The 24,117-nt window shown below is 36.5% G+C and overlaps 1 protein-coding gene across 5 annotated transcripts in view; it reads right to left on the reverse strand.

The window, feature by feature from the left end:
• Positions 1-24,117, reverse strand: part of Smad2 (SMAD family member 2) — a 96,827-nt gene that overhangs the window by 70,659 nt on the left and 2,051 nt on the right. Inside the window, exon 1 of one of the 5 annotated variants that reach the window (XM_004623631.2) lies at positions 23,796-23,993. The exons of the other annotated variants lie outside the window; for them this stretch is intronic. The gene's annotated coding sequence lies outside the window, so the exon portion shown is untranslated. Of the gene's footprint in view, positions 1-23,795; positions 23,994-24,117 lie in introns of those variants that run through there. 5 annotated transcript variants of the gene reach the window in all.

Genomic DNA, 24,117 nt, shown 5'->3' on the forward strand with positions numbered 1-24,117 from the left:
TTTCAACTTACCAAAATAAGGTAAAACCACAAAATTCCATCACAAACATGTGCTAATCTACGAATGAGAAGCCTGAGACTACTGGACAGGAAAAGGTTCAACTGACTACCTTTGACTTCTACTGAATAACTTCTCTGTGCCGCTTTGTGTGCTCTAGGGAGAGCCGACTATATAGTACCATGTGATAGTTATTCTAGTACAGAGAACATAATGTAACCTTTAAAAGGGAGAGGTATCACAAAAATGACACTAGAGCCTATGCCTGGAGAGAGGCAGACAGATAGAGACAGAGATCACCAAGAAGAAAGTTAGGCATGTTTTCTAAAGATAGGAAATGTTTTAGGAACTATAAAAATATTTAGGTTATCACTAGAATAAGTACAGGAAACTCTGTGATAGGCGATGAGGGGCAAACGAGGACAGACCAGATTGTAATGTTGAAGACAGAAGTTAGTGCTCATGACAGGAGCATTAATTCAGTTAATTCAGAGACAACATGTTTTAATGACTAGCTGTATGTGGACACTTCACAGGCAGGGAGGATTCAAAGGTAGACTAGAGATATACACTAACAGAGCAGCAGGTAAGGGTATATTCATCACTATCTGGAGTGCACAATTCCAAATACCAAGGATACAGAACTTTACACACGCTTTTATGTAAATAGTTATGTTCATCCCATGGCTAGAATGTCAGTATGAAATACAGCAGACTCAGGAGTGAGGCCAGTTAAGTGTAGAAATAAAAGCATGCCCAAGGGAGGCAGGCAATGTTATCTTCAAGATAAGCAGAATTGCCAGTCCCCAGGCTTGGTTTCTGAAGAATGTTTATCCTTAGAAAAAAATTCTCTTGTTGAAATAGTGATTCTTTGTTCCTTTATTAAAAAATGACAGAAAAAAAAAAACTACAAAAACAATGTGCCTAAATGTGTATATGTTTTTGGCTCAATTATTATAACCACAAGAATTTAGCCCAAAAAGTAAAAATTAAACTTTTGTATAACCAACAACAAACAAAAAGGATTCTCAGTATTAGGAAGAATCTGAGGAGTTTCTGTTACACTTTTATGTTAGAGAAATGTTTCTTAGTAATTGAGAAATATTCTTGAAGATGTCAAGGTTCTCTAAAAGCTCTAAGCTTTTTTATTCATGGAAATGAAAGTACCTTAAGTTTAATGTATTCTGGACCATCTAAATGTATCCATATGACATGGTACTATCATGTGATTTCAGCGTGCTCTATCTTACAAAATACTTATGATCAATTTGGAACTGAGTCAATATTTAGTTACCAATCTTAACCTTATCTAACTATGGTTAGCCAATATCAAATTATCTCTATACAATTTTTAAATTAGGTCACAATATTTGTCAGCATTGCTGATAAATTTAACTGGTTCAACATCTGAATTAAGCAAAGTATATTTAGCCAGTATTACAAATGCAAATAGGTTGACAAAGAGATAGCACTGTTACTAGTTGAAAAATAAAATTTTTAAAAAACTAGATGTATAATCAAAATCTAATCAAAATTTGAAAGTCCTTTACAGGTTTCTTTTACTAGTGCATCAAGTTCACTGAATTTTTCTTTAATGTCTGCAAAAACTAAGTTCAGATGCTAAATGTTTCTAATTCCAGAAATAAGTGATACTTCATAATGCAGATTTCAAAAGAACAGGAAGACTTTATTGTTGGATAATAAACCCTATCAAACAATACCTTAGTAAAACTAGGATTAAAAGATTACACACTGTAAACTTTCAGTTAGGTAAGAGGTCTGGTAATCCTGCATTTCTAAGAAATAAGCCCTTCAAGTTATTAGTAACTCTGTAACACTTTCACAAATAGCATTCTCTGTATGCCTTATTAAACTAGCTTTATATTCTCTGCAATTTTCAATTGTGTAGAGCCTTTCCATTTTTACTGATATAAATTCTATCAGTTAATATGGATTCTTTTTTTATATACTGTTTTTGTTTTTTTATCAGATGAATAGAATTTTATTTTTTTCCGTAATTTTATTGAGAAACAAATAGCAATAAGACAGTTTCAAACCAAATTGCTACGGCAGTTTCAATAATTAACACATTGCATACATTCTTCCTAGTGGTTAACTGCTGTACAAGATGTGGACTTGATATCCTATTTACAAACACCATTAGAGCAAATCCCTCTATTCATTAAGAGAATGTAACTATATATCTATCCTAACCACTCTGAATACACAGATACAAAATGGACATTCATCTGTATCCCCTTTTTTTGTTAAGTTCTATCATTTAAATATTATAGGTGTGTAAACTCAGCAAAATATTCTAAGAGTCCAGTAGTCCATAATAGTATTGGGTTTTCCGCTTCACTGGCAATGTCAGACAGTTGGAAATGTCAATAGTTGACCTGAGTCCCCTACAATTCAACATAACACCATGGCAGTTAATACAGATTCTAAAAACAATACCTAACTCCTTAAATTCTATCTTTGGAATACACAAATTTTGATTTTCATTTAAAATGTTTTATGATACCCTTATGTTTCTTCGTAAAGACATCTCATTCCATTCTCCCCACCACCTCCACTTACTAATAGAGTAAGAAACATATAATGAGTGCCTCAGTCTACAAGTCTAGTATGGACAAACTTACTGAATCTTAATGAATAGGGGCTGGACACAAAAGCACACACCTGTGATCCCAGCTACACAAAAGGCTAAGGCAGGTTTTTAACACAAGCAAGGCCAGCCTGGGCAGCCTAGCAAGATGCTGCCTCAAAAATTTAAAAAAGGCTGAGCACCGAGTAAAGATCAGTGGTACAGCATTTACCTAGTGTGAGGCCCTTACTTCACTCTCCACTACAATAAAAAAAAAAAAAGTAGATTAGATACCAATCACAAATGAATCTAAAGCACAAAGAAGTATTTTGATTTTTTATTATACAGAGTCCTCTGTATATTCTTATGAACTTTTTATAATATGTAGATTTCTATTATGTTACAAATTTAAAGGGGTAAGATAGCAATCTAATTATCTACCGTAAGGACAGCCTATTTATCAGCACTGTTCATTAAAATTTAAATTGTAATAATTCATAATGGCACTCCTGCTACATATTGAATCCCTGTTAAACAAAGGTCTAATTGTAGGCTGGTCTGTCCAATAATACATTTGTTCAAACTTAACACTAGTATCACAGAATCCTAATTATCACTGCTTTTTACTTAGTTTTGATATATGGGTGTGTACCCTACGCTCCTTTTCCAGATTTATGGTTGGTTATTTTAAGTTTAGCATGACAGACTCCACAAAAACCTCACAGGTTTCTGAGTGGAAGTACAATAAATTTATACAGTAGTCCCTCGCTATGTCATGGTGAAACTTTCATGGACTGTTTCGTGGCTTTTCAAAAAATATTAATACACATGCAATAAACAGAATATTAGTGGGAAAAAATTAATACAAATTATTTGTCACGGATTTTTCACTATATCGCCAGGTTCTGCAGTACCATACAGTATACATATGTTGTTAAAATTACAGGTTATTGAGTTTAGAAAACAGCTAAGAGCATGAGAAGTGTTTTCAAAAGTGTGGGAAAGGTTTTTAAGAGTATGGAAAGGGTTTGTAAGCCTTAAAATATATAATAAATACTAAAAAAATAAAATGCTGCTACTTTGCTGATTTTCACCTATTGGGGGCTGTGTCTGGAACGTAACCTCGGTGATAAGTGAGGAACAGCTGTATTTGTGATATCAAGTGTTTTATTCCTATTATGAAAATGTGATATTTATTTTGAACTCAACATCCACCAAAAAAGTTGATGTACGATTTTCTTCATGATGGTTTTGTGTATTATCCTCTTAAATTTACTCCTCAGCACATGTTCAGCATGCACAAATAGAAAAATATACTAAACGTCCTTATCCTTCCATCCCATTATCAAATACTGCTAGTGTTTGATCAGATGTAAGAAGACATAATAAATACAGCTACAGTACTTCTGTAGGCCTTAATGATCACATTTCTCTCACATGCTTCTGAGATAATCACTAGCATAATTTTCACCATGGTCATTAAATTTTCTTTCATACTATATCCAAGTAACAGTTTTTTATACTTTATAAATCTGCATGAATATTTAATATTGTGTCAACTTGCTTTCCTCACATAGTGTAACTACCCAGCTTATATATAATCTTAAATCTAAGTGCACTCATTGTAGTTGACATAACATTCCATCATATCATGCTAGGACAACTCTTGCCTATTCTTCTCTTGATGACTATGTATTTAGATATTCTACTCGTACAACAGTCTAGCATTTTTTTTTTTTTTTTACTCTGTAAAAGCTCTTCTACATAGAAAAACTTTCAAGCTTAACCAAAAGAACTCAATGAGGAATTCAATTTACACAATAACCTAATGTGTAAACACACTCTTAACAAACATTTTCAACTGTTATACTCTATGATTTCTCTAGACTGAGGACCCACCCACCCACCTGCCAGAATACTTCAGTTTCTTAGTTGCCAAGCTAATAGTTGCTCTAGTCTCTTAGCAGCTGGTCATTATATTTCTCTAGTAATGACCTACTAGTAAGCACTTCTTCAATCAATGTAGTGAATTGAGATATACTTGTTAAAGACAAAAAGAACTGTAGTTCAGTTTTTGCCACATGTTACATGTATTTCCTACTAAGAGTCTACTAAAAATAGCATTAAGCAAGCCACAGCTTTAGGACATACACCAAGGAGGAGAAATGCTCCCGAGTAGGACACACAACCTTCTCAAGTACTGCCAATATGGTTGTACTGAGATTTTCCCCAGGGAACCATAGGCTCCTGTTTCACCAACACTTGCTATTCTCTGGTCTCCCTAATTTTGGCTAATACTTTGAGCTTAATATAGAGGAATTGCTGATATTTGTAATTAATTCCTAGATCACTAAGGGTATTTTCAGCTACTTGCTTTTCAGGATACTCCTATAAACTGCTTGTTAACATTCATTTTTCCTTAATCCACAGCAATTATATATTCTAAAAACTGATCTTTTGTCACATATGTTGAACACATCTTCACTCAGCAAGTGACTGTAGCAGGAAACCCAGCCACCCACCTGTCAGAATACTTCAGTTTCTTAGGTCCCAAGCTAATAGTTGCTCTAGTCTCTTAGCAGCTGGTCACTATGATGCACGTTGTACAAACTGATCCCCAATTGACAAGCCATTCTGCCTCAGTACTTCCTGCTTATCTCCTAGAAGCCATAAACCATCAGAGCCTGATATTCTGGGAATGATCCCGATCACTGCCAGTCAATATAAATAATTCTGCCTCCTAAGCCTAGGTGTCACTTTAGTGTTTCTGCTTGCCACTACCTGACTTCCGATGGCTCTTATATTTCACTTTATTGTCTTCAAATTCATCATTTTAATTCTGCATAACCTTTTTTTTTTTTTTTTTTTTTTTGGTTGAACCAGGGATTGAACTTAGGCCCTTGTGCTTGCCAGGGAAGCACTTATTCCACTGAGCCATCTCCCCGGCCCCTTACATAACCTTTTTAACATTTGTTTCTTTCAACATTTTTCATGTGTTTTAATCTACTAAACCAGTCCCCATTTTGCTTTTCACCTAATCTAATTTACTTAGAATTTATTTTTATATATGTGAAGTATTCCCCAACACTCAAAGAGATAACTAGGTATACCAGCACGTGTACTAAAACTTTTCCCTGTCAATTTATGCTGCTACTTGAGTTTCTGGGCAATGATTTTCTTCCATTAGTCCATATCTTAGGTAAATACCAGCACATCTTAACCACTAAATGTCCTGGTATCTCACCAAGTGAATTCCCTCTTACTTGCTGTGACTAACAAGAATGACAATTTAAAGTAGACAAAAAACATCATCACTATGACATCACTATGACATTGGTTTTTGTGGGGTTTTTTGCGGTGCCAGGGATTGAACTCAGGACCCTGCACTTGTCAGGCAAGCACTTATTCTCCTGAGCTAGCTCCCCGGTCCTGTATATTCTGATAAACACAAGCACCTCTCACTCTGAGTATAATTCATAAAATTATATAAGGTGATTTTTGAAGTATTTATGCACTGTGGAATTATTCCAATTAAGTTAACATTTGTCACCTCACATACAAGTCTTCCACTTACATTTTATAAAGCACAAGTCAGAAAATATTCAAAAAATAACTGTGCTCAGCAAATTTAAATATTTAAGCAAACACCAGTCTAGGTGATTTCTTTATCTGTCTATATGTAAAGCCATCTTTACTTTTTATATATATATATATATATATATTTTTTTTTTTTTGGTGGAACCAGGAATTGAACTCAGGTCCTTTCGCTTGCCAGGCAAGTGCTTATTCCACTGAGCTATCTCCCCGGCCCCTGTAAAGCCATTTTTAAATTTAAAAATTAGCAAATATTATACTAATTATAACTTGCCACTTCACTTAATAAACCATAGTGGACAACACCTTACCTCAAAGAACTGTATCACCAATAATGTGATTATTATGATCTCAAAAATATATGAATCTTTCCATCTTTCCAATTAACCTTTTTCATTCTACTATCACTCCTTATTTTCCATTTTACTTTCAGATCATCTTTTTCACATTCTACAGAAGGATGTCAAGCTTCACATGATTCTGTCCTTTACGGCTAAATACTATTTCACTGCCCTCTTCCTTTATCCTCTCATCTGCTGTCAACTAGGATAGCTCAATGTCTTGACTACTGTGAACTGTGTCACAATAAAAATGGATATGCAGGGATCTATAGTAAATAACTTTAATTGCTTCTACTGTACAAAAAGGAGTGGTATAGCTGGTTCATATGATAGTTTCACTTTTAGTAACTGAAGAATCTTCCTACTGGCTTTTATAGTGCCTTTACTAATTTACATTCACATCAGAAGGGCAGGAGTTTTCTTCTCGTCTGTTATTCTAACCAGCATTGTTGTTTTTGTTTTTGTTTTTTTTTATTCTTGATACGTTTTGACTGGGTGAGATGAAATGTCAATATAGTTTTGATTTATATTTAATACCTAAGTGGGCTTTTGTACTTCGAGAAGTCTCTGTTCAATTCATTTGCTCATTTACTGATTGTGCTATTTGATTTTTTGGTATTGTTCTTTGGGGTTTTTATACACTGTATACATTTACTTTCAAAAGAGTAACTACCAAAGATTTTCTTCTATTTCACTGTTTTCTTTGCTCTGTAGAAGCTTCTTAAATTGAAAAAATCCCACTTGCAGATTCCCGCCCCCCCCCCCACCACCAGGGATTGAACTCAAGCCCCTAAACTTGCCAGGGAAATGCTTATTCTACTGAGCCATCTCCCTGGCCCCCCAGATTCCTGATAGTTGCTGTGTAACTGGAATCCTAGTCAGCTTGTCTTTGCCTGTGCCTGCGGCTTCAAATGTTTCTCCATCTTCTAGCACTTTCAAAGTTTCTGATCTTAGATCTATTTTGGGTTTTAGTACAGAGTGGGAGATAAAGAGATCGAGTTTTACTCTCCTTTATGTGGATATCCAGTTTTTCCAACACCATTTGTTAATCAGGCTGTCTGCTGTGTTTTTAGCCCTTTTGTTAAATCAAGAGGTATGTGGGTTTCTTTCCCTGTGTTGTTTTACTACACTGGTCTGTTTTTGTGCCAATATCATGTTTTTTGTTACTAAGGCTTTGTAGTATATGTTGAAATCAGCTATCACAATGCCTCAGGCACTGCTTTTCACTCAAGGCTGCTTTGGTTTTTCTAGCTCTTTTGTATGTCCATGTGGATTTTAGTGGGTTTTTTTTTCTTCCTATTTCTGTGAAAAATGTTGATATTTTAATAAGGATCACATTAAATCTGTAGATTACTTTTGGTAATATTCCATTAAAATAATATTAACTCTACCTATCCATGAATAAGGGAGATCTCATTTTGTAATGTCTACTTCAATTTCTTCACCATTTTGTAATTTTCATTGTAGAGGTCTTTCATCTCCTCAGGTGGATTCCTATGTTTTTTGGTGTTTTCTATCTGTTTATTTTGTGATACTGAGTATTGAACCCAGGGCCTTTACCCTGAACCACACCCCCAGGCTGTCCTGAAATTTATTTTAAGACAAGCCCTCACTAAATTGCCCAGGCTAGGCTTAAACCTGAGATACTCTGGTCTCAGGGTCCCAGAGGGCTGGGATATAGCTATGGGTCACCACACCTAGCTTTTGTTTCTGTTTTCTTGAGGCAGGGTCTCACTTTGTAGCCCAGACTGGCCTCAAAATTCACCATACTCAGCCTCCCAAGTGCTGAAATGACAGATGCACACTACCTTTGGCTCAATTTTTTTAACTCTGACTTTGTATCTTAAATCTCCTTAGAATCTGAATTATATGTGTACTAAAATTTTTCTCCACATTTGCTTTTTTTTTAGTATCAGGGATTGAACTCAGGACTTTGAACTTGCCAGGCAAGTACTTACTCCACTGAACTATCTCTTCGGCCCCTTCTACATATTTTACAGTTTGTATTGCCATTTGAAATGTCATTTATTTTAAATTTAGTTTGTTGCTGACACACAAATATATTGGCTTTCATACACTTTTAAATTAATTTTATTGAGGTATAACTTACAATAAATTAGATGTTAAGTATGTAGTTTGATGAATCTTGACAAATTTTACATTCATATAACCTTTATTCAAAACAATATTTCCATTATTCCAGAAGGTTTCCTTGTGTACATTTTCAATCCTACAGTTCTATTCGATGTAACTAATTTGATTTGTAACACCAAGTATTAATTTTATGTATTCTTAAAAAATCCTCTGTAAGTGCAATTACATTGTATGCAATCTTTTTTGATACCCTTTAATGAATTACCTTCTATTCCTAATTTTCAAAGAACTTTTATTATAAGCTGTATTGAATTCTACAATATGGTTTTGTCTCATCTAGATTATCATTTTTCTCCTTTAATGTGTTAATATGATGAGTTTCATTTACAGGTTTTCTAATATTTAATCACTCTTACATTCCTGAGACAACTGCTAATTAGTCATGGTGCTTTTAGTTTGAGTTAATGGTAGTAACATTTTATCTACAAATTCTACTCCCATATTCATGAAGGAAATGTGACTTCTACCATTTTTCAGATTCTCTGGGTGAAGTACCAAAATTATGGTACTCTCACAAAATGATTTTTTCTATTTTCTTAACATTTTGATTTAAGTTCTTAAATCATGTATAGTCAAATGTTTAATCATTAAACCAATTTTGATCCTTTATTTTACTAGAAATCATCCACTTTACTTCCCTCCAAATGTAGTTGTTCACACTGTTGTTTCAAAAATCTCATTGTATCTGCACTATTCCCTCTTCTCCATTCTAACACATTTGTACTTTCTTTTTCTCTATCAATCTTGGCAAAGTCAAGTCTTTAATTTAGCACTTTTGGTTTAATTGACCTATCATTAGCTTTTTGTAATTAACTGCTCTACCACTGTGTTCTAAACTTTTTTCTAACTCAATAAACAGCTCATTACTTTTCAGCTCTTTACCAACAAATATTTAAGGATCTGAATTTTTCATACAAGAAAAAATACTGTAGTTGTATCCAGACTGGAGATCAAACCCAGGGCTTTGTATATGCTAGGCAAGCACATTACTACTGATCACAATCTATAGGTCTATCCCAGTTTTGATATATAGTACTTTCATCATTCTGGTCTAAAAATTTTCTAATTTTTATTTAGTTTTTCTTTGTCCCATTAATTTAGAAATACATATTTTTTATTATGGGTGACTTACTATTGTCCTATTAGGTTACTAACTTAACTATACTTCAGTCCAAGGATGGAATTTATAAGGTATACAATCTGTCAGCACTTGCTTTGATGTCTAACACACGATCAATTTTTGCAAAATTCCATGAGTAGTTAAAAGGAGTATCTCCAGTGATTACTGGGTACCTGCTAATAATACTCTTCCAATCCAGTCTACCTTATAATTTGTTCCTGGTGGGGAGTAGGGATTGAACCTACAGTACATGAACTACAATCCCCAGACCCTTGTAATTTTTTTAATCTACTTTTTCTTAAAACTACTGAGGTGTGTTAGCATTTCCTACTACTACTACTACCACAGATCTGCATACTGATCTTTATGATTCTATCCATTTGGCTTAAAGATTATGTCTAGTTATCTTTTCCCATTACTTTTAAATTATGTCATCACATGTATCTTTTTTCTGTTTTTAGTGCAACACTGGGGAATGAGCCCAGGGCTTTTCTGCACTGAACTCATACTTTACTGAATGTATCTACAGACTGTGCTTCCCTAGAATTTAAAATTCACAATGCTCTAAAATCTGAAATTTTCTGATCACCAACATGATACCACAAATGCAAAATTCTACCTGACTTCATGTCAGGTTATAACAAAAATGCACATATATAAAAATATTGCATAAAATTACCTTCAGATATATGTATAGGATGTACATGAAACATAAATTTTTATTTAGATTTGGATTCCATTTCCAACCTATACTATGTATATGCATCTATTTCAAACTCCATAAAAAACTCAATACATTATTGGTCCCAACATTTCAGGTAAGGGACATTCTATCTATGATAATAATAATAAGTATTTGAATGTTAACATAAAAGTCAAATTTTTAAAAATTTCCATTATCTAACAAGTTTAATTTTTTTTTTTTAAACATGGGCAGAGCGTGGTATTGCACACCTGTCCTCCAAGCACTCAGCAAACTGAGGGAGAAGGATTGCTGTGAGTCTGAGGCCAGGCTGGGCTACATAGTGAGTTCAGGACCAGCTTGAACTACACAGTGAGACCCTGTCTCTCAAAAAAAAAAAAAAAAAAAGACATATTGAGCTTACAGAGATATTTTAACTTATTTTCTAGCATCTTATTTTGTTCTTTCTCATCTCTATGCATTTTCTTTGTTTCTCTCTTTCCTGTCTCACAATGATCAATTCTGACTTCTATTCTTCATTCTTGCTCACTTGGAGTTACACATTTTATTTAAAAATTCTTCAGACACATATTCTTAAAATTGTTTTAATGGTAAACTCATCAGTGGGCTGCAGATGATAACAACACGCTATAAAAAACATAACAGAGTCAAGGATGGTGGTACAAGCCTTACAATCCCAGAGCCAGGAGACAGCTGAGGCAAGGACACTCCAAGTTCAAATCAAGCCAAGGCAACTCAACAAGACCTTGTCTTAAAATTAAAAAATAAAAGGCTGAGGTTATAGCTTAGGGCAAAGGCCCCAGGTTTAAGCCCAAATTAAAAAAAAAAAAAAATTAAATACAAGAGTAAAATAAAAATAATTTAATGAGTAAAAACTGTAATAAAGGAACAGAGATGGTGGTACATGCCTATAGTGCCACTTAGCAGGCTGAGGCAGTAAAGTCACTTGAGCCCTTAAGTTCAAGATCAGGGTGAGCAACATAGCAAGATTTCACCTCAAAACAAACAAAAGTCCACAATAAAGGAATTTTTTTAAGAAAAAGAATAACCTAAAATCCTAGGAAAAAGTAGAAGCAAAATCTTTATAACTACGAATGGATGAATAGTAACTGAACAAGTCAAAACTCTAGGTTTACCATGGGGAAAGCTGAAACCCAGTTAACAGACTCCTCGAAAGGTTTCCACTCACACCAGTTATTAAAGCATGAACAGAGTCAGAGGAGACAAGGTCAGGAAAGAATTATATGAGAAGGAATTAGTTGGGGGCAGGAACGCATGTTATTTGCTTGCTCTTGTTCTTCTCTGAGAAAATGCCCTTCTGTTTTACTGTTTATTCCCTCAGAGGGTAAAACAGTATCCCTGGACTGGGAAATGGTCTCAGCATCATTAAGAATGGGAACTGGGGGCCAAGGAGTTAACTCAGCAGTCTAAGCACACCTTTAATTCCAGCTCTGGGGAGGCTGAAACAGGAGGATCACTGTGAGTCAGAGCTGTGTGGCGAGACCCTGTACCAAAATACATAAATTAAAAAAAAAAAAAAAAAGAATGTCAACAATAATATAAGCACACTGTATCCCAATGCTGATTCCCCAACCTGTTCTCTTTCTCTGTATTTAGGACAAGGTCTACAGGATCTCACTACATAGACTGGACTTGCAATGATTCTCCTATTTTCAGCCTCCCAAGCACTGGGATTACACCTGTGTGCCACCACGCCCAGTCTCAATCACAGACTCAGTGCGTCCCAGGGGCAGAGCCCGCACAGCACGCCAGGGATCGAACCTAGGTCACCGTGCTCTGCCTAAGCAGGCGCTTTAGTCCACTGACCTATCAGGTGGGCCCTTTTCAACCTGTTCTTCCATGGGGGTCTGACTACCAAATACTAGTAGCCAGACCTACTGATTAAGTGAAAATAGACTAATCTAGAACGCATAGATGCTTGTAATCTCATTGGTTGAACATAGTTTTGTCCCACCTCTTGCCACCTAAGCAAGTTCCAATGTCTTCTCCACCACCTTAGACCCACCTCACCACATGGTTTTACTCTATAAAAGTCCCTGGAAGAGAGAGCTTCCTGGGGACAACCCACTCAGGCCCCCCTCCTGTCCCTCTCTTGGACAGGAGCTTTCTTTCCCCCAATAAATATATTCTGTTCATTAAAAAAAAATAGATGCTAATATTAGTAAACAAATAGCTCACCCAGATGCTTGTACAAAGAAAGTAAAATGAAATAAGCCTTCCCACATTATAGCTTTTTGGAGACCTACTTCAGACAAGGATTTCTTTACTAAGGAAAAAGGCACACAAAACCAGAAAAATGTAGCTTCAAGAAAAAAAGACTATATTGAGGACAAAATATTTTTTAGTTATCAAAACAGAGCAATAAGACAGTATAACAAGAACCAAGAGCAGCATGCTTGTAGGAGGGAATGGTAAGGAGTAGACAAGAAAGTTTGATAACTCATAACAGAAATGGAGGAGTAAACAATAAAGGGGGTGGAAAACAATATACAAGAAATCCCCCAGAAAGTAGAAAAGAAAGATAGAAAATAGAGAAAGATGAAGAAAACTGGAGGTCCAATATCCAAAAAGAAATTCCAAAAGACAGATAATGGCAAGCAGGAGAGTCAAAGAAATCAAGAGAATCCCCTTGAAATAAAAGGCGTTTTCAAATGAAAGAGCACATCAAGACCCAACACAATGGATCAACCCCCACCTACATTAAGGCTGGTGACAATGAAATCGCTGACGACAAAGTAAGAGCCTAAGGTGTCCAGGGAGGAAATAAAACAAATCATACAGAAATGACACAGAATGACTTTGGTTTTCACAAGAGGAACACTATATGCAGTAACACTATAAATGCAATACAAAATGCCTCCATAATTCTGAAAAAGAAATTACTTTCACCCTAAATCTTATTACCCAGTTAGCATCAAATAAAGGCACTTTCAAACATGTGACATCTCCAACATTTAGTTCCAACCCCCCCACAAAGGAAGGTCCTAAAGGATATCTTTCACTAAAAGAATAAAATAAGAGGGGGCCTGCCCATTAGCTCAGTTGTTTAAGCAGGCAGTCAGGCTCAGGATGCTGTGGTTCAATCCCCAGATACTCACGCCAAACCAGACCTGCGCTGAAGGCATTCTGAGGCCACAAAAAAAAAAAAAAAAAAAAACCACTAAAACAAGAAAGAAATTCTAACAAAGAAGAAAAATGAAGGAAGTTATCTAATATAGCATGATAGTGAAAGGGAATCCCAGCATGACTGTTCTGTACTTTTTTTTTTTTTTTTTCACTATTTTCTTTTTTTGGTACCGGGAATCGAACTCGGGGCCTCGCGCTTGCTAGGCAGGCGCTGCGCCACCGAGCCACATCCCCGGCCCGACTGTTCTGTACTAAAGGGAGAGGCAACCAGCACAAACTGGAGCAGGATCAAAAACACAAAACCATGAATAATGCTAGGCTTCTCTCCAAAGTGAGCAAACACTATAAAAATCAATAGAAACATCACTTTAACTCATCAGACCCACAGTGATGATAATGATAAAACACTTGGGGAAAAAAAAGGGCAGCTGGGTGGATAAGGGGTACTAGGTACAGCCTAATACCTCTCTCTTTACCAGCATCTTAGGAAGACATGTCTGATCCTACAGACGACAACGCGAACAAAAACATGTTTTGTCTGGGTAAAAGGAAAACTAAATTGTCTCATTTACATATGCATGGAATTTCTTTAGGCCAGGGATACATCTAACAGAATAAATGCTAACTACATATGTAAGTTTTTTTATTGATCAAGGCAAAAACGTAAAAACAGATGTGCCTTACTTGGTTCAGACTGCTCCAACAAATTACCACAGACTAGATATTTTCAAAATAGAAATTTCTCACAATTCTGAAGGATAGATGTCCAAGCCAAGGACAATAAGCAAGTTCTGTTGAGGGCTCTCATCCAGGTACAAACTGTCACTTTTCTACCCTATCTTCACAAGCAAGAAAGAAGACAAGAGAGCCCCATACGGTCTCTTTTAAAGGGCTCTAATCTCATTTATGAGGCCTCCACACTCAGGCTCTAAATACCTCCCAAAAGCCACATTTCCTAATACACCATAGTACTGAAGGATTTTAACAGAAAAATTTTTAAGGGAATACATTCAGTTCAGAATAAAAAGATAATAATTTAATACATGGAACCAAATATATCATTTCACTGTGCAATCTGTATTAAAATATTAATGAGGTTTTTACGTTCTGTTTTTGTACTGTCAGAAATCTGGTGTATTCTACCCTTGTCAATCCTATCAGTTCACACTAATTATATTTCAAGTGTTCAATACCTAAATGTTGCTAGTAACTATCATACTGGACAAAGCAGTTCTACAACAAACAAGCTAGAAATAATGGGTACATTTCTGGAAAGCAGAAGTGCAAGCAGAGGCTTAAAAGAACGGAGGATTCATTATATTTATTTTGTTCCTTTTGAATTTTGTCCTACAAGCATGCAGTAATACATATTCAAAACATGAAAGCACTTTCTCTAAAATGAACTATAAATGCAGACTGACCTACTCTACCTACACAGTTGAAAAATGATACATAGTTATTTGCTGCCAACACTGTGTTTACCACCACATGCTTGGAAATAACCTAAATGTTCACCAATAGAGTTCTGGCGAAATATGTAAAGACAAAGTACACTTTTAAGTAAAATATATGATCACTTACACTAAAGGATAATATAAACAATAAGTTGCTTATATAGGAACAATTCATAAAAAACTAGTGACAATATTTACAAATGGGTGGCAAGTTCAGGCTGGCAGAGACTTTTCACCGCATATCCTTACAATTTCTAATTACAACAACAAATATCCTGTACAAAAATTCACTACTGTATATCCTGCTGTAGACCTGTATTTTTTTACTATCTCACTTTGTGATATTTAAACAAACCCAAAAACTAGCAGTTCTACTGCAGAGATGTTTTTTTCCCTCCAGAAGCAGATGTTTCAATAATACCAGAACTCTTTCTTTCTTTCTTTCTTTCTTTCTTTCAATACAATCCCAAGAGTTCTATCTCCTTTCTTTGCAAGGTACTACAACCTCATCCTCAACTACTGGATCCTATTTTCCAGGAAAATCCAAAGGCCAGCTTTTTACTAACATGGATTTAATTATTTCCTAGTACCTGGATGGGCATGTGTGCAGAACTCTTATTTCTCTCTCAACTATGTACATAAGCAAAATTTTATCAAGTATCTTAACCTCTGATGTGGTTGCTATAGGAGGAATGGAACTAAACTGCGTCTGTCTGAACATTTTGTATGACTTAAGGAATTTAGATGAAAGCAGGCTAGGGATATAGCTCAGCAGCATAAGCACCTGCCTGGCAATCACAAAGTCCTGAGTTCAATTCACACACACACACACACACACACACACACACACACACACCCAAAGGGGGAGAGCGAGAAATTTAAATGAAAGGTAGGCATGGTGGCATACTCCTGTAATCCTAGCACTGGGGAAGCTGAGGCAGGAGAATTACCCAAATTCAAGGTCAACATAAAATCAGTCTTACATTATTTCTCTACTCAAAATAGAGAAAAAACCAGTATCATTGATAACAAGAAGTTTACAACTGTGTTAGCCAAAACAAACAGAAGAAAAACACTAGTAAATAAAACAATGAGAAGCATAAAAGTAATAAAATACATAAAACCAAACTTTTTAAAAAACAGATTTCTCAATTCTCACTAGGTTGGTTTGAAAGCTGTACACTAGTATGACACTGCCAAGTGGAAATCTAAATTGGGCCTGTGGAAGATGATGGGTAATGTGCAGAGACCACCTGTTGCATTTTCTAGTTATACTCCTTTCACCTTTAATGAGCTGTGTGGAATCCCTAGGTCTATAATCAACTCAAAGATACAACTAATGTACTTTATCATTCCCAGATTATAAAATCTATCACAAGACTACACAGGCCCAGACTCAAATCAGCAGAAGTATTAAATACTCCAATTTTAAATTTCCTTGCCTCTCTCCTACAATAGCACCTAGCACCCACATCAAATTATGTGGGAAGGGTCTTCATGTTGTAGAAATTCAATTAATCAAATTTGGAGTCACACTGTCCATCAGAACTTTCTCTACAATTGCGGAAATGTTCCTTGGTGTTACATTCCTATAATTCCAGCATTTGGAAGGTGGGGGCAGAAGGTTTACTGTGAGTTCAATGCCAGGCTAGGCTACAGTGTTAGTTCAAGGTCAGCTGGAAACTATATGGCAAGACCCTGTCTCTATTTTTAAAAAGGAAATATTCTTCATTTCTTTATATATTTGTTCTGTCCAACACAGCAGTCATTAGCCACATATGGCTATTTAAATTCAGATGAAAATTAAACTGAAACTAAATAAAATTTAACATTCCATTCCTTAGTCACAATAGCTGCATTTAAAACATTAAACAAACACACAGGGCTGGCAACTCCCTACTAGAGACAGTATAGATTCCTGTAAGACCTACTTGCTGCTCACTAGTAGTATACTTTGAAAAAACTGATCAGGCAGGGCTTGCCCAGATGTTAATTCCCCCTCCTACCAAAAAATAACAAGCTTTACTTTTTATATTTTTATATTTTACAAATTCTGCATAATATTCTTTTAAACATTTTCTTGTTGCTACTTGACACACAGGTGTATGTATTCAAAGTATGAAAACACTATTTTATAACAGAAATGGCTAATACACAGGCCTGAAGCCAAAACTGGGCCCTTTTTTAGAAAAAGTTTTTTACAAAAAGCTTATTTGACCAGCTAACGTGAACTACAACCTTATCACCCCTGTAAAAAGTATTTAATAAGCTGGTCTAAACATGGAAAATATGCAGTCACTGCCACATACAGCAAAGCATTTCCCTGATCAACAAAAAGTTCTTACAGTTCATTCAACTCAAGGGAGAAGGCGGCTTGGACTCAGCTACTGCACCATTTATAAAGGACTGATACAATAAATAACACACATTTACATTCATCACCCCACATTTTGAAATAAAAGATGTTATTAAGATAAAATATTTTCTATATTGTCTCAGTGTTTACAATATTATTATCTCTCTACAGAAATTCTAGAAATAGCTGCAGCAGCATATAAAAGTGCAGTTCATTTAAAAAATATTTTTACTAGTACACATCTGTAGTGCATAATGTTTATATTCCTTGTGTGGAGTTGGTACATGTATATGACACATCTTAATTCCTTTTATCAACCCCTTTTCCCTCCCCATTCCAACTTCATCCTCTTCCCATCTATCTCCCTACTTCCTATTATATTTTATTTTGTTCATGTCTAATTTGGGTTTCTCATACCAAAGAAAATGATATTTAAGCTTGTGTATCTGTTTTATTTCACTTAACATTATGGTCTCAAGGTACATCCATTTTTCTACAGACGACTCAAGCTCATCTTTTTTTTTTTTTTTTTTTTTTTTAAGCTCATCTTTCTTGATGGCAGTTCACTTTTAAACAGTTAAAAAAGATCAAACTATGTTAACTTCCTGAGATCAGGAATTCTGATTTAAGAGAGTCAAGATAATGAGCAGATGGACTTCCAGGGACTCAAGATTATTGTTGCTTACTAATAAAATACATTCAACCTGAAAGTACTCCTGCTCCCCAATAATGGAGGTTGCACACTGTACATTATTCAGTGAAATACAGGTTTTCAGATGCAAATTGGAAAGAAGTCTACACTCACATTCCACTGTACTACAGCTGTAAGGCCAATGTACTCACAAATTTTTTAAATTACGTATTTTTAATAATCAGAAATAATTTCATAGTAACTCACACATTTTAATAAGAATGAATCACTAAGATTTTGGGGGTTTGTTTTTGAAACAGGTTTTCACTATGTAGTTCAGAACTGGCCTTGAACTCACGGTGATCCTCCTACCTCAGCCTCCTGTGGTGGGATTACAGGTTATGTGCCAAAACACCTGGCTGAGATTTGTTTTCTTAATAGTACATACATACCTAACTTACCAGTCATCTATCCTAATAGTGTGGCTCAGTTATAACTAAGCAGAAAAGCTACTCACATTTTTTTTGAAGTGTAAGGAAAGTAAATAAATTATAGAACTATCCTAATATTTCTAAGCTATCTGGCCAAACGAGAGGCAGAGTCTAAATCCACATGGCTTGACAAAACCTTATCTCTATGTGAAACTGATGAATTAAGGCTGAGAGCTACCTTTAAAATGTAAATCTAGAATCAGCATTGAAATTTCCAACTAAATACATCAAATTTACACAATAAGCAAAAACTGTGAATATTTAGATTAAAAAAAATAAAATAAATGAATGAGTCCTTTCTATACTACTGCTAAGATTGTTTCAAAAAGCCAAAGCTACCTCTTACAAGGCCCCAACAATTATTTAATGGAGTAGACAATTTAGAAAGTAACTGTGAAGTCAGAAGGATCCCTGCAAAATAATTGAAGCATCAGAGCAGGTATCAGGCAGAAGAGACAAGAAACCCTCAACACAGAGGCAAGTCAACTTTCTACACTTGCCATGTCCTAGAAATCTGTAGCATACTCTATCTCAAAGGCTGAATATAAGGTTTCACAGGACACTGTGGCAGACTGACAAGAATGACTTACAGGATACTGTACCAGTACAGTAACCCTTTTTTACTACTGGTGAACATAAAGGCTTTTCAGTTTGTAGTCAAGGCTCTCAGAACAGCAAAACAAATGTAAAATATCTTATCATAGTAGGCACTGGGATCTTTCATGAAATGCATCTTTTGCTATAGCACAATGCTCTATCCCTTTAAGAACATGTTTTGTTAGTCAACCTGAATAATAATCCAAAGGATACTATGTAGATCACTGCAATTCTTAAAAAAATGTTCCCAAAAAATGATTTAAGCTAATTGATGGTCCTGTACTAAATGGTCCGAGACACACTAGGCAAGATTTGAATATTTTTATGTCTTGTATATTATCTCTTATCTTCACCAAGCTGTTATGTTTTTTTCTTTGAGCAGGCAGTAGATTAACAATTCCCCATCCAATATACTCCCCACCACACCCCTGCTAAACCTTTCACATTACTCATAATCTACTTGTTTCTAATCTTCTGTGGGCTCAGAAATCAGATAATGTTGCTTGTTGGGAACATTAAAGCAAATGACCACAGGTTCTGACTAAGAATCTGAAAGGCTCTCTTACACTTTGAAGTCAGTGGTGGCAAATCTATGGAAAGCTATTTTTTTTTTTTTTTTTTTAAAGACAAAACATGGGCTGGAGAGATAGCTAGGCTGTCTAAGCACCTGCCTGGCAAGTACAAGGATCTGAGTTTGATCCCCATGCTGCCATCTTGGCCACTGAAATGACATGTGCTGGTGCATGCCTGTAATCTCAGTGCTGGAGAGGCTGACACAGGAGGATCACCATAAATCCAAGCCCAAACTGCACAGCAAGACTCTACCAAATAAATAAATAAATGATTTTTTTTTTCTAAAAAAGACAAAAGATGTCAACGTATGAGTTTTATCCCAACTGATACATCAGTATTGAGGTTTAATTGCAGTGTTGATACTTTGCAATAAGTAAATGAATTTTAGGTTGCAGTCTGGACACTCATCTTTTAAAGGTTCACCATCACTGCTTTAGGACATAGACTTGGACAATTTGGCAGCCTCAGGCCTTGTTGCTTAGTCTTCTCAAATGTATTTTATAATAGGTCGAAGACACTAATGAGGAGCTACAGGCAAATCATTTTGATTTGAAAGAATCCAAACAACTAAAACCCACAACCAGAAAAGAGCAAGAAAATTCTTACAACTCAAGTACCATTGTAGGTACTTTAACCAAACTCATTTAATCCTTATAATAACATTAAGAGGGAAGGATTACCACCTCCATTTCCAGTCAGAAAACCAAGACTCAGGAAGTTACCCAATATCATAAGTGAAAAACCACGTATCAGCACAGGAGTCGACTCCAAAATCCAAGGCCATCATGTGAGCTGCCCAATCTTTATTCTTGGTTTAATGAAGTTTTATACATTATTCTTGATCTTTGCCTGGAACATGGTTGATTCCAGCCAGCTCTTTCCTTAAGCACTTTGTGTAACTAAAGGGAAATGGTTAATCAAATTGAGGCCAAATGAAGATTAGCTTTCAAGTGTACATCTGTTCGACAACAAACATGTTTCTGCAAGACTGACCACATCTTCAGCTGTATAGACTATGCAAAAATGGTTTGAGAGCCCCCCCACGGTGATTGTGCCCCTGGGAATTCTGAGTTAACACTTCACCATCTTTCCTAGTGCTGCCCTGAATATTTGATAGGAAAAACAAGTATATTTTAAAAACTGGGGCTGGCCAAATAGCTCAGTGGATTAAAGCATCTGCAAGCAGGTGCAGGGGCCAGAGGTTCAATCCCTGGGCCTTCTGTGTTGGGCCCTCCCCTGGGGGGCACTGAGACAGAAATTTGGACTGGGTGGGGTGGTGCATGCCTGTAATCCCAGCTCTTGGGAGGCTGTAAACGGGCAGATCACTATAAATCTGATCTAGTAGTGAGACCCTGAACACCCTGTAGACCCTTCCCTAAAATACAAAAAATAAAAATAAGAACTGTCTCCATGATAAATTTAATATATGCTCCATCAATCTGTACACTAACAATAAATTATCTTCTCTAAACACTAAGGCCTGAGGCAGAGGACATGAAATTTCCACTTTAATAATTCCTTCAAGGAATTAGAGTGCTTGTTTACCATTAAAATCCTTATTGCCTAATCCAAGGCCTCACACAAAGAGAAAATTTTTTGTAGAATAAATGGTACCTGTCCAATAAATCATTTGTTGCATACATAACATCTCCTGAACAGCTTTGAATTTCTTACATTTCACATCTTCCAATACCTTTTTCTGGTACCTCTGCAATACTTGGTTGACAACACCTTTCCTCCTATGGAAAATGGCTCTTTTTCTCCCCTCAAATGGCAAAAACAAAACAACAAAAAATCCTAAAAAGACACACCCATCTACATCCTCTAAAAATGTTTTTTGTCCCAAGAATATGAATAAACAGCCATCTGCCTGACTACACTAAATACAGCTTTTATACCCATTACAAACACCTGTACAAAAAAGCTTAGAAAACAAGGCCTCTGGAGCCCTAAAGCACAAACTCAAAAAATAAGGCAAATTTTTTTACCTAAAAGTCAAAACTGATAATACAATATTACCAGTATAAAAATTCAAACACTTTGGCCAGCAGGTTAAACAGCTAAATTACACAGGCTTTATTCCACTTACATAGTTCCACCAATGTAAAGTAATAGCATGAAACATTATTCTAATAGTCACAATATGAAAATGAAAGGGGATTTCTTGCTCCTGTTAAGAAAGTCCTTGTTCCTACTAGGGAGAATGACTGCAATAAACAAAACCATCTCCAATATTCCTACATAACAGTTAAAATGCATAACCATACCTGACAAGCCACAACAACAGGAATTTACACTGGGGAATTTCTTACCTGATTATTTCATGAACCTTAAAGAGTGTATAGATTTAGGTTGAGGTAGGTTAGGACATTGAAAGTCCAAACTGTTGAACACCTACAATGTGAAATCACTTTGGCTGTAGCTGCACAGTATAATACCCAAGCTCTACGAGCAATATACTCGTATTTCCAATCACATTAATTAAACCAGACCAACCAGCTTCCTTAAGTTCAAGACGTTAACATCAAAACACATTAGGTGGTCACTCACCTTAGATGTGCCCACAGACAAGAACTATTTATATTTACTGTATCACAGCTAAATTTATACCAAAAAGTAACTGAAATTACTTTATGAAATTAAAAGAAAACATCTGCTACCTGACCTTCTGGTAGGTATCATGTATGGCTAGTTTTGTTTGTTTTTTTGGTGTTTTTTTTTTTTTTTTTGGCGGAACCGGGGATTGAACTCAGGCCCTTGCGCTTGCCAGGGAAGCGCTTATTCTACTGAGCCATCTCCCCGGCCCCTGTATGGCTAGTTTTTAAGACAAATAAAAGAACCTCAAACAATGACACACTTCTGAAATGCATTTTAAATTTCTCCCAACTCTGAATTACATTTGCTTTACTAACTCATGAATAAAAACTGTTCAAATTTCATTCAACTCTGTGACTTAACACCTCTGCAGGACAGAAACTTAAAAAGAGATCAAAAGTAAGATAGCAGATATATTTTCAGCATAACAGTAAGTGTATATGTTAGCCTCAAACAAAGTACCCTTCCTACCAGCTGTATAGCTTAATTTTATATAAAATCATAAGAGAAAATGAAAGAATTCTGGAAATTAATTCATATTACTGAGAATCATTTTTGAAAAGATACTCCAAGTTTGTCTGATGATTTTACCAACAAATGTTTTATACATGTCATTTTAAAAGTTCAAAAAAATCACAACGCTAGGTCATCCCAAACTGTATCAAGAGAAGACTGCTCAACAGTACTGCTTCCAAATTCGTTTTACTTGGAGTTTTTAAAACATAAAAGTCTGACAGATGGGTTTTAGCTTTTAGACCAAGAGGAATAGTGAAATCAACCTATGTGTTGTTTTCCTTTTGTTTAGGTAACAAGGAAAACGCATAAACACTTAGGGGCAAGTGAAAGACAAACAGTACGTGAGGTCAAGGACAGTATTCCCCGCCAGAAAACAGTAATTCAACCAGAAATTGTGAAAGCAAATCTAAAAACGTGAAATCAATTAGCGTCCTTTCTGAATTCGTGACAGATACAAGCCAAGAGGCTGCACACACTGAGCAACTTTCTAAAAGTAGATAAAAGAAGATAATCTGGGCAGAGAATTATCAGCAGCAAACATATTGCTAAGTACATACAGCAATTGAGAGTTCGCGACTATTACGGTTAACAAAGGTTACAGAACAACAAAAAAAAGTAGAAGCAAAGTCTCACACGCTCCTAACTCGCCTTCCAAACAACTCCTGCAACAGCTTCGGTCCTTCGGATTGAAAATCAGAACCACAAACTAACCGATGTGCAAACTACGCCAGGAAAGGGACGCAAGCAGCTAGCCACCAAGGCTGGGCGGGGACTCGGAGCGCGCTGCCCCTTCCCCCGGCGCCGACCCCAGCCCCCGCGCCCACGGGCCCGGCCTCGCCACACCCCAGCCCCCACCCGCCGTGGCCATGTGACACGCCGGCCTCGGCCGCACACAAACACACCCCTGCCTGAGGCCCGCGGGTGCCTAGGCTTTACCTGCACCCAGGCGCCAGGTCCCGCCCCGTCAGATCAGAGGGGCCTGGGACCTTTTGTTCCTTCCTCTTCCGATGGGATTGGAGGAGGCTGGGAGGGGAAGAGGGGAATGGTAGATAGGAGGCGGAACTGAAAACACTCCCGGCCGCCGTGCCCCCGCCCCGCCCCCAAGGGCCCGAGCCCCGCCGGCAGTCCCGGCGCGCGAGGAGCTGCGAAAGCTGAGCGCGAAGAGAAGCAGGAGGGGGTCCGGCCGCCGCCCGCGGAGGAGGGGGTGGGGACGCCGCCCCTCCTCCCCTCAGGCGCGCGCCCGCCGCCCCTCCCCGCC

The sequence above is a fragment of the Octodon degus genome, unplaced genomic scaffold, assembly GCF_000260255.1.
Source record: "Octodon degus isolate 3935 unplaced genomic scaffold, OctDeg1.0 scaffold00003, whole genome shotgun sequence".
Classification (NCBI taxonomy): Eukaryota; Metazoa; Chordata; class Mammalia; order Rodentia; family Octodontidae; genus Octodon; species Octodon degus.